The sequence below is a fragment of the Colius striatus genome, unplaced genomic scaffold (genome assembly GCF_028858725.1).
Source record: "Colius striatus isolate bColStr4 unplaced genomic scaffold, bColStr4.1.hap1 scaffold_46, whole genome shotgun sequence".
Lineage (NCBI taxonomy): Eukaryota > Metazoa > Chordata > Aves > Coliiformes > Coliidae > Colius > Colius striatus.
The window spans coordinates 965,121-975,561 of record NW_026908527.1 but is presented as its reverse complement, the minus strand read 5'-3'; the positions used below and the strand labels follow the sequence as shown (position 1 = coordinate 975,561).

At 46.2% G+C, this 10,441-nt stretch overlaps 1 long non-coding RNA gene across 2 annotated transcripts; it reads right to left on the bottom strand.

The window, feature by feature from the left end:
- Nucleotides 1-2,343: 2,343 nt before the first annotated feature.
- On the bottom strand, nt 2,344-7,813 carry LOC133629486 (uncharacterized). Of its 2 annotated transcripts, XR_009821045.1 has the most exons (6): nt 7,472-7,813; nt 5,531-5,607; nt 4,947-5,005; nt 4,135-4,195; nt 2,752-2,815; nt 2,344-2,479 (listed from the first exon to the last, which is right to left on the bottom strand). It is a non-coding gene; the product is annotated as an uncharacterized LOC133629486 (long non-coding RNA). The 2 variants fall into 2 exon arrangements; XR_009821044.1 differs by lacking the exon at nt 2,344-2,479 and having other exon boundaries at nt 2,637-2,815.
- Between the last annotated feature and the right edge of the window lie 2,628 nt (nt 7,814-10,441).

The following is a 10,441-nucleotide window of genomic DNA, read 5'->3' as shown; positions in this document are numbered from 1 at the left end:
CCCTCCTCAGGACCGGTGAACTCCACACCAGCCCTCCCTGCGAGTCCGTGGGGTAACTCACACGCATGGCAGCCCTGCACGGGCTGCTCCGATGCCCACTGACTCCAAAGGCTGCAGCTCGTCTCTGCCTCTCGTGTGGGGCTGCTCTGCGGCGTGCAGGCTCTCCAGCACGGCCTGGGCCATGGCCCCTCCCCACACAGTCCCTCTCCCGTCCGGGCTCACTCACACGGAGCTGCTGGGAACTCTCGCTCCTGCCATGGATCTCCATAGGCTGCAGGGGCACAGCTGCATTCTCGCCACGGCTTGCAGAGGGGTCTCTGGTCTGTTGCTTCTCCTTCCTTCCTCCTTCTCTGGCTGAAGGGTCCGCGTGGTCGCCTCCATCTCATGTCACTCTTACACCTCCTGCCTCGCATTCCAAATTCCCGTCCCCTAAATAATGATCGCGGAGGCGCCAGATTGGCCCAGCCGGGCGGAGGTGGGTGTGAACCCAGGAGCCGGGGGGAGAGTCCGCAAACTCTTTCTCGGGTCTTCACTGCAACCCGCTCCCCCTAATCGTGGTCTTTGTTCCCTGATGGGCCTAAACCAGGACAAGCTGCAATAACATACCCTTTCTGTAACAATACTTTAGAAGAGCTACAATCAGATTTTTATCAAATAGCTCAAACATTTTCAAATGACCATTTCCCGCTGAAAGAGCATCTTTGTTTTTCCTATTCAAGACAGATGTTTTTGAGAAACTGAGAACTACCTCTCCCACAATTGTAATGTTATAGCCACACTCCATCTCAGGAAGTCCAATACCAGAACAGAAAGAACAGTCTGAAGAGAAAACAGCAATAGCCCACTGGATAAAGAAGACATACCATCTAATTTATAACTTGATATTTGCTGCTACAAAGGCACATTTAACAGCTTCACATACAGCAAATTGGGAAACCTGTTTCCACTAAGGAATTTCTCTAGCTTATCACAGCTAGAAGCACAGCCCTTTAGTCTTATCACCAATTTTTTAACAGATAATATTAGAAGGTTAATGATTTTAAAAAAATCTGATACTGATACATCCTTGTCAACATGGAACTTGATGCTGTTCCTCTTAGAAGACTGTGATCAGCTCCTTCTTCTATCTGCACTGTCATTAGGACCCAAGAATCCAAGAAAATGCTTCCAAGACTATTTGATCATTCACTTCTGCCTTTCATTCTACTGTTTAAACAGTGCTGCTAAGAGGAAAAATGAAGTTTCTTACAGACAAGACCTTAAAGCACATTAAAGACCCCTACACTGAAACCACCGCTACCAAATGAAACAAAAACAAAAGTCATCTGCTTTGGAAACCATCCACAGCAAAAGACAACAGCATAATGGAGCAGTAGCTTAGACCAGGGCAAGACAGGGCTCACTGATTAAAGAAAAAAACAAGGCAAAGTCTGCTTTGACTGATTACAACTCCACTTCTCCAATACTTCATTCTGCCAGAAGTATACAAATGTGGGGTTTTCAAACTTCATTTTCTTTTCAACTCTCCCACTGGGGTTCAGGAAGGTGTTTGTTTTCAGTGGGTGACACTTGCTTTCAAGACACTTGCACAATTGAATAGTATTTTACCATCTGAACATGTAAGCTATTTACCTGTTCAGGAGCATCAGAGAACAGCACCTCAACCTCATCAAGAACAAGATGGCAAAGATTACGAAACAGCGTGTGACGTTCAGACAGTCTCAGGAGGCAATATGGTGCAGGCACTATTACCTCACCTACAAGTCGGTAAAGGACAACTGTTAACATTAATTTACATTCCACATGACACACTAGTTTTATCAAAAAGGTCTCAACTGCATTTCAGATGCATCATCTTGAAGTTATGGGAAGGTTTTTTTGGTTGGTTTTGGTGGTAAGGTATTTTTGTTTGGATATTTGTGTGTGTTTGGATTTTTGGTTGGGGTTTTTGTTTTGTTTTTTTTTAAATAGGGACCATATAACTCCATGTTCTGACTTCTAGTCAACAGTCATTTTAGTTCGCTTCTACTTCTTTACCCCTGTGTGTCTTTAAGATCTGAGTACGCAAAACTGTGTTTTTGAAACACTGAAAAGTCTTTGTTAACAGCTTTACAGAGCAGGATGTCATTTCATTTCCCAACAAGACCATGGTAGAACCAGATCGACAGAAGGTAAATATCTAAACACATTCAAGCATAGCCTTTAGTAGTTTGGTTTTAACAACAAAATAATGCCAATATTGTATCTTCATTTCTTACAGTTTTATGCAATTAAGACAGCCTACATTGCATTCAAGTGTCATTAAGACGACAGAAGTATTCTTACATCTTTGGATTTTCACACTTTTAGCTGCTTCTTTGTTCTGCCCAAGCATTAACAACATTGGATGAAGCTGTCTGGAGCATCTCCGGTATGTTTTCAGTAGCTCAAAACCAAGTCGTGCCTTCTTCCACCCAGGACACAAGATAAGTGCTAGTGGCTAGGTGTGGATGTACAAAACAGTTACAGTAGAGCATGAGACAACTGTTTAGAATCTTAGTCATTGTACTATTTCAGAATTTAGGGCAAAACTAAAATCTGCAAAACAGGCCTTTCAATGCTTCAAACAGAAGCTTTTAACATCATATCACCTCTTAAATGCAGATGGTACAGGCCCGAGGAACCGTGCACCAAGCTGGAGACAAATGGATGTGCAGCAACACACGGTGAAAGGTCCAAAAGTTTCATAGAAGCAGAAACATCTTGTCTTACTTGGAGCTGTGTGAGCCATTTTCAGTGGTCCCTTACAGCCTCAGTGAGTCCATGTTTCTGTGATCTAATGCAGTAGAAAATGAATGACAATGTTTTAAAAATCAAACCAGACATTTCCATTTCACTATGTAACAGCCCCTTAAAAATCAAGCTTCATCGAGTATCAGAGTGATATGACATTAACCACTTGTTAGATACTACTTGATAAATAAGTTACAGACTCCCACACTCATGCAGTCCATCTCTGTCAATGTCTAAGCAGATGGCCTAAATAACCTGGGAAGCATCATGAAAATACTCTAAGATTCCATCAGATGCACCCATTCTCAACATGCACTACCTTTTGGATCATTCATTGATATTTGCACCTTAGAACACAAAACCTGCAGTACTCTAATATATACATCCTCCACTCCTGTTTCTCAAGGTTTGTAGCAACTGCTCGACTGCAAAAGTGTAAGAATTGGTGGAATATACAAGAAAGGATTATTTCCCTGATATGAGATGGCAACTGCATCACATCCTTGAGCTATTGGTGGCCAACAGTAAGATTCAGTGGAGTTAGGGCCTAAAACTTTTTTCCAAGCAAGTTCCTACAGAAAGAGAAATAAAGAGTTCTACCTGAAAATCGTGTGCTTGAAACACCAACAAGGCAACACAAAGCAATGAGCAATTTAAAAGCCTTTGACCCACTGCATAATACATTTCCTTAACACACAATATGATAAGAGTTCTTCTGGGATGAGGAGTTAAATTCTTACATCTCATTCAAATGTCATCATTTGTAGCAGTGGTTGATAGATCAGATGAAACTGTACAATTCTACAGTCTCTCTGAAGCAGAATTTACTCAACCGTATGAACAACCTCCTACACATTCCTCAATCAAAATTAGCTACTATAGTATTTAGTATCTGAAAGTTAAGGTATGATACTTATGAAAGGTATGAACCATATGAAATAGATGACAAAGGCAATACTTAGTAAATGGGTTTGAGCTTACATCCAACTTAAAAACTGTTTTTTTGAGAAGAATTAGCCAAAGAAATGCTAAACACAAATGAAGTACAACTCACACACACGTCACACAGAACAGTGCTGAGACTCCTACTGTCCCCTGACTTGCCCATTGCCTCTGTTTCTTGCTTTTTTTCTTTTTGTCTCTTCCCCTGCATTTTTTTTTTTGCCCCTCCTGTTTTCACAGAGGCACCACCAACTTTGCTGGCTTGCTGACCTTTGGTCTGGTCTTGTTGCTGATGTGGCTGGATTCAGTCCCTGGTGTCCCTCCACAAAGACCACTCTTGTAGCCTCAACACTACCCACACCTCCACATATATGACACACGTTTGCAGAGGTTTAAATGGAAGTTATATCCTGGAATTACCTGTTGCTCATTTTCAGTTCTATGTGTGTTCAAAGGATCGGAATTTAAGCACTGCTGAAGCCTGAGAAATATACAAATATTAAATTCAATGGAAATGCAAAAGGAAAGTGTAATCGATAAATATCACCAATATTTCTAAATGGCATGAAACAGTTCCCCTACAAAATATCTCTGATGTATTACCTGTGCCAACAAAAACCCTCAAATATGACAGAAGAAATCAAAAAGGAGCATTTTGGATGTAAAATTTACTATTAGGTTTTAGGTATCTGAAAATAACCCAAAGGTTTTTTAACCAAGACAATTGGTGGGTTCCTCAACTTCAGAAGAAAATCAGATGGGACTGCAGGAAAAAGGTGTCTTAAAGTTGCAAAAACATGAAACAATGTATCTTTGCAACAGTTAAAACTTGAATTAAAAACACCCCTCAGGTTGTTTACATATGCAGCAAGTGATTTGCAGCATAATAAAAGCCTTGCACAAGTCAACTCAGTCAGATTTCATTCAGCTTGAAAACTTTATCAATCACACTAAGAATAAAAGAAGGCAACTGAATATGCTGAGTGTGCAGAAACGTAGTGCCTCATCACAGCCTTGTTTTCAAGCTACTGTTTAGAAAGAATTGCTATTTTTACTGTGGTCTGGATAAGTATCAGCAGCTTCTAATGGCCTCCTTCCCCAATACCATGTGCACACATCTTGGCTTACCCTCTGCCCTTTTAGCTGTCTAAGAAGAGTAACTGGAAACATACTACAGCTCCTAATTATCTGACTACACAATTGGTTCAAATATGTAACATACTGTACCATACCTGTCTGTGTGAACTGCTGGATTTTCCTTGAAAGGCAATCCTGGGATTGTTTTGACAATCTATCAAGAAAAGACAAACCCTTTTCTGGCAGTAAAATACTGGTTAAGAGCAACATTTTAGAAAAAAAAAGATTACTGAGCTCAAGGTGGTTTTCTTACCTAACCGAATTTTCTTCATTAAGAATCAAGCATGCAACAAGAACATCAACCACACAGGAGAATCAGTTCATGTTCACTGCTCAAGCTATAGCTTCTGGCAGCTCTTTCTTTGAAGAATCCGCCCCTGTATTCCCCCAACAACTACCAAAAGCTGGCCACACAAAACCACTACACATCTTCACAGCACTAGAGCAAGTGAGCACAAAAGGAGACACAACCTTTTCAAAGTCCATCGTTGCGATCTAAAAAACCAAAACCACCAGAACCACAAACTTGAAGGACAACGTTCTCTTTTAACTAGATCAAGAGTTAGTCCCAGATTTGTTATAGAAAAGGACGTGATAGCTGACTACAGTATTCCTAATCTGCCTTACAGATGCTGCACTTAATTCATTCTGACATTTGAATAGAAAATCTAACACTTACAGATGTGGTAGTTTCACTGTCATCTGTGTTGGAGCTTTGTCATGTCTTTTCAAGAACAGAACCAGATACAGCAAGATCTAGAAAGACAATTTTAAAAGATGCAGAAACACGTTTGTGATTATCTGAATCTATGAAAGGCCAGTCTTTTTACAGTTGGTTGCAACTGACTTCTTTCTCTGCTTGTCTCATTTTCTAATGGCAAAAAGAACAACCAAAAGACAGTTGTATTTACATAAAGATATGAACCGAGTGAACAAAGACAGAGGATATTTATAGTGATTCAAGTCTGTTTTAAACAAGACAACTCACAGAAAACATTCAAGTTACCTCTGTGTAGAGAAATCCCTCTAAACTCAAATCAAACAGTAAGGTATCACTGATCAGTGCTACAAGTTATTTCAACAGTATCTAATGCTTTTCAGCATATCAACAAATGACCCTGCAACTGTCAGTGCACTGATTTACACCACACAGACACAGACAGCAGTCGAAACTCCTTGTCTCAAGTTCTAATTCTGCAAAAGCAACATCAATATTTCTTACACCCGGGGCACCATGGGAAGGGGATGTCCCCTCCCCCCCAAAAAACAATCCCCCCCCAAGCCACGAGGCAAAGGGCACAAATCCCCCCAAACGACCCAAGATGCCTCCAAATGAACCCCAACCCCTCCAAATGAGCCTAAAATCCCCCCAAATGATCCCAAACCGCCCCTAAATGAACCTGAAACCTCCTCAAAGGAACCAAAACCCCCCAAAATGGTCCCAAAAGCCCCCCACATGAGCCCAAAACCTCCCCAAATGACCCAAAAACTCCCAAATGACCCAAAACTACCCCAAATGGCCCCACACCCCCCCAAATGACCCAAAACTCCCCCAAATGAGCCCAAGACCCCCCCAAATGGCCCCAAAAGCCCCCCACATGAACCCAAAACCTCCCCAAATGACCCCAACTCCCTCAAAATGAGCCCCAAAACACCCCAAATGATCCCAAAGCCCCTCAAAATGGCCCCAACTCCCTTCAAATGACTCAAAACTCCCCCAAATGAGCCCAAAAGACCCCCCAAATGAGCCCCCAACCCCCCAAATGAACCTAAAACCTCCTCAAATGACCAAAACCCCCCAAAATCGTCCCAAAAGCCCCACGAGCCCAAAACCTCCCCAAATGACCCCAACTCCCTCCAAATGAGTCACAAAACTCCCCAAATGATCCCAAAACCCCTCAAAATGGCCCCAAGTCCCTCCAAAAGACCCAAAACTCCCTCCAATGAGACCAAGACCCCCCAAATCCCCCCAAATGAGGCCCAAAGCCCCCCAAATGAATTTGAAACCTCCTCAAATGACCCATCCCCTCCAAAATGGTCCCAAAAGTCCCCCACATGAGCCCAAAACCTCCCCAAATGACCCTAACTCCCTCCAAATGAGCCCCAAAACCCCCCAAATGATCCCAAAACCCCTCAAAATGACCCAAAACTCCCGCAAATAAGCCCAAAAGGCCCCAAATGACCCCAGAGCCCCCACATGGACCCAAACTCCCCCAAATCAACCCAAATGAGCCCAAAACCCCACATAATAACCCCAATCCCCCTCAAACGCCTCCAAATCCCCACAAACGACCCACACTCCCCCCTAACCTCCCCCAAATAATCCCCAACCCCCCCAAACGATCCCAAATCCCCCCAGGTCCCACAAGTGACCCCATATCTCCCCAAACGACCCCAAGCCCTCCCAAATCACCCCAAAACCCCTCCAAATAATCCCAATGTCCCCTAAATAACCTCAATTCCCCCCAAAGGACTCCAACCCCCCCCCCCAAGTGACCCCATATCCCCTCAATCGACCCTAAAACCCCCCAAAGTCCCACAGACCCCCTCAAACGACCCCAGACCACCCCAAATAACCCCAGATTACCCCCCAAAAGCCCCCAAGACCGCCCCAACTCACCTCCCCCTCTCTCGATGAGTTTCTGCTTCCCTGTGGCACCTCAGACCCCGCCCCGGATGATGGGGGGCTGTCCCTTATACCCCCCAAAGACGTAGGGAGGGTGGGGGAGGGGAAAAGAGCGTGGTGGGTGGTCGAGCCGAAGCCCACCCACTTTTTGGGGGGGTAGGTGGGGTTTAGGGGGGCTCCACCCCCCTGATGGTGCAATAACTCCCCCTCCCACCCCCAAAATGTCCCTCGGGGTAAGCTGGGAGGGGAATTGGGGCGGGGGGGGGTGCCGCGGGGCACCCGCGGGGGGGAGGGGTATCCCCATGAGCTCAGACCCCCCCCGCGGACGCCGCCATGTTGTACGGACGCCGTTACGGTGAAGGGGGCGGGTGCTGTGAGGGCGCCGCCATGTTGTACGGATGCCGTTACGGTGAAGGGGGCGGGTGCTGTGAGGGCGCCGCCATGTTGGGTGAGGACAGAGGCGGCCGCCATTTTGTGCCGAGCGCGCGTTTTCCGGCTTCCGCCCGGCTGAGGGGAGGGAGGAAGCGGAGAAAAAGCGGCTTTTGACGCCAAAAGCGAGGGCGAGGAACAGCGGGGAGGGGCACGGGGAGGAGGAGGGACGCGAGAGGGAGCCGGAGAAACGTGTTGGGAGCCGCGGGGCTGGCAGGAGCCGGGAGAGAGTGGTTTAAATTGCTCCGTTTTACCCCAAAAAGCGGCGGGTTGTTGACCTTAGAGGGACCGTTTTGTCCTCAGAGATTAAATTTCCCCTCACACCTTCGTTTTATACCTCAAATGATTCCCATTTTCGCCCTCAAAGCGGCGGTTTTGCCCTAAACCAGTAGTTTTTGCCTCAGAAAGGCGTTTTTCCCGCCTCAAAGGGATTTTTCCCCTATCAGATTAACTTAATTTGCCTCAAAGCATCTATTTTCCCAAAAAAAAGCTGTTTTTCCCCACAGAACAGCGATTTTCCTGCCTCAAAGGGATTTTTTCCCCCTCAGATGAACTCAGTTTTCCTCAAAGCAGCGATTTTCACCCAGAAAAGCAGTTTTTCCCCTCAAAGAGACGCTTTTCCCGCCTAAGAATGATTTCTCCCCCCTCAGACGAACTTAATTTGCCTCAAGGCTGTGATTTTTACCCTAAAGCATAGGTTTTTTTCCCCTCAACATGTGACTTTCCGCCACACAAACTGGATTTTTTCCTCACACAAAGACTGGGATCAACTTCATTTGCCTCAAAGCAGCTATTTTCACCCCAAAAAGCTGATTTTTTCCTCAGGTACTTTTCCCACTTCAAAGGGATTTTTCCCTCCTCAAGTGAGTCTAATCTGCCTCAAAGCAGCAATTTTCACCCCAAAAATCATTTTTCCCCCTCAAAAAGGAACTTTTCCTCCTCAGATGAGCCTAATTTGCCTCAAAGCAGCGATTTTCACCCCAGAAAAGCAGTTTATCCCTTCAGAATTGCACTTTTCCCGTCTCAAAGGGACTTTTCACCCTTCAGATGAACTTAATTTGCCTCAAAGCAATGATTTTTACCCTTAAACAGAGCTTTTTCCCCTCAAAATGTGACTTTCCCTTACGTAAAGTGTCTTTTTCCTTCATAGAAAGCCTGGGATCAACTTCATTTGCCACAAAGCAGCGATTTTCACCCCAAAAAAGCAGTTTTTCCCCTCAGGCGCTTTTCCCACCTTAAAGGAACTTTTCTCCCCTCAGATCGACTTAATTTGCCTCAAAGCAGTGATTTTCACCCCAAAAAGACATTTTTCCCCTCGGAAAGGTGCTTTTCCTGCCTCAAAGGGATTTCTCCCCCCGTCAAATGAACTTAATTTACCTCAAAGCAGTGATTTTTTCCCCCAGAAAAGCACTTTTCCCTCTGAAAACGTGACTGTCCCCCACACAAAGTGGCTTTTTCCCTCACACAAAGCCTCGGGTCAACTCAGTTTTCCTCAAAGCAGCGATTTTCACCCAAAAAGCGGTTTTCCCTCTCAGAAAGGCGCTTTTCCCGCCTCAGAGGGATTTTATCCCTCTCAGATCAACTTAGTTTGCCTCAAAGAAGTGATTCTTACCCCAAAACAGTTTTTTCCCCTCAAAAAATGTGAGGCAGGCGGAGCCTGGCAACCAGCTGGGCCTGTGGGGTTTGGCCTCACAGGGGGCTGCGGCCTGAGGGAGCCTCTGGGTCAGGCACAAGCAGCTCTGTCCATGTCCTGTCTGTTCTCTGCCTGGGAGCTGTGTGTTGTCTCAGTGCCCCACAGAGAGCACAGACACACTGAGGCACAGACAGTGCTGCTGGGTGGGGGAAATGAGCCGTCAGTGCCCTTGGCTGGCCGTGGGGGGCTGAGAGCTTGAGCAAGGGCGAGACACGGAGTGATGTGAGGGGGATCCCTCTGCTCTCAGCAGGGGCTGGGGCTGTGCAGGCTCACAGGGGACGGGCAGAAAGGGGCAGGAACAGGGCACTGGGCAGCAGGCAGAGGCACAGCCCGGCTGCCCTGGCTCTACTCTCACCCACAGCCCATCCTCTGGCCTCGAAGCCCTCGCTCTGTGCTCCCTGAGGGCAGCAGAAATGCTGAGGGCTTCTGACATCCATGAACACTCCCTGTTGTGGTGATGGGAAGGAGCTGGACAAAGCCCAGAACCCCAGAAGTGCCCCATGCCCAGAGGCAGCAGATGTGCAACAGCATCTCCATCACCCGCTTCCTCCTCCTGCCCTTTGCAGACAGGCGGCAGCTGCAGCTCTGCACTTTGGGCTCTTGCTGAGCATCTCCCTGGGCATCTCCTTGGGCATCACCCTGGCTGCCCTCCTGGCCAGCGGCCTCATCATCAGCAGTGTGGCCTGTGACCACGACCTCCACAGCTCCATCTGCTTTACCAACAGCAAGGCCAGTTAGGCTGGTGCATCAGTAGCCTTAATTCCCGCTGATCAGCATTCTCAACAGTGTGTTTTAAAGAGGCCATCAATACATCATAGTGGGGGGCAGACTTCTCCTCTGCT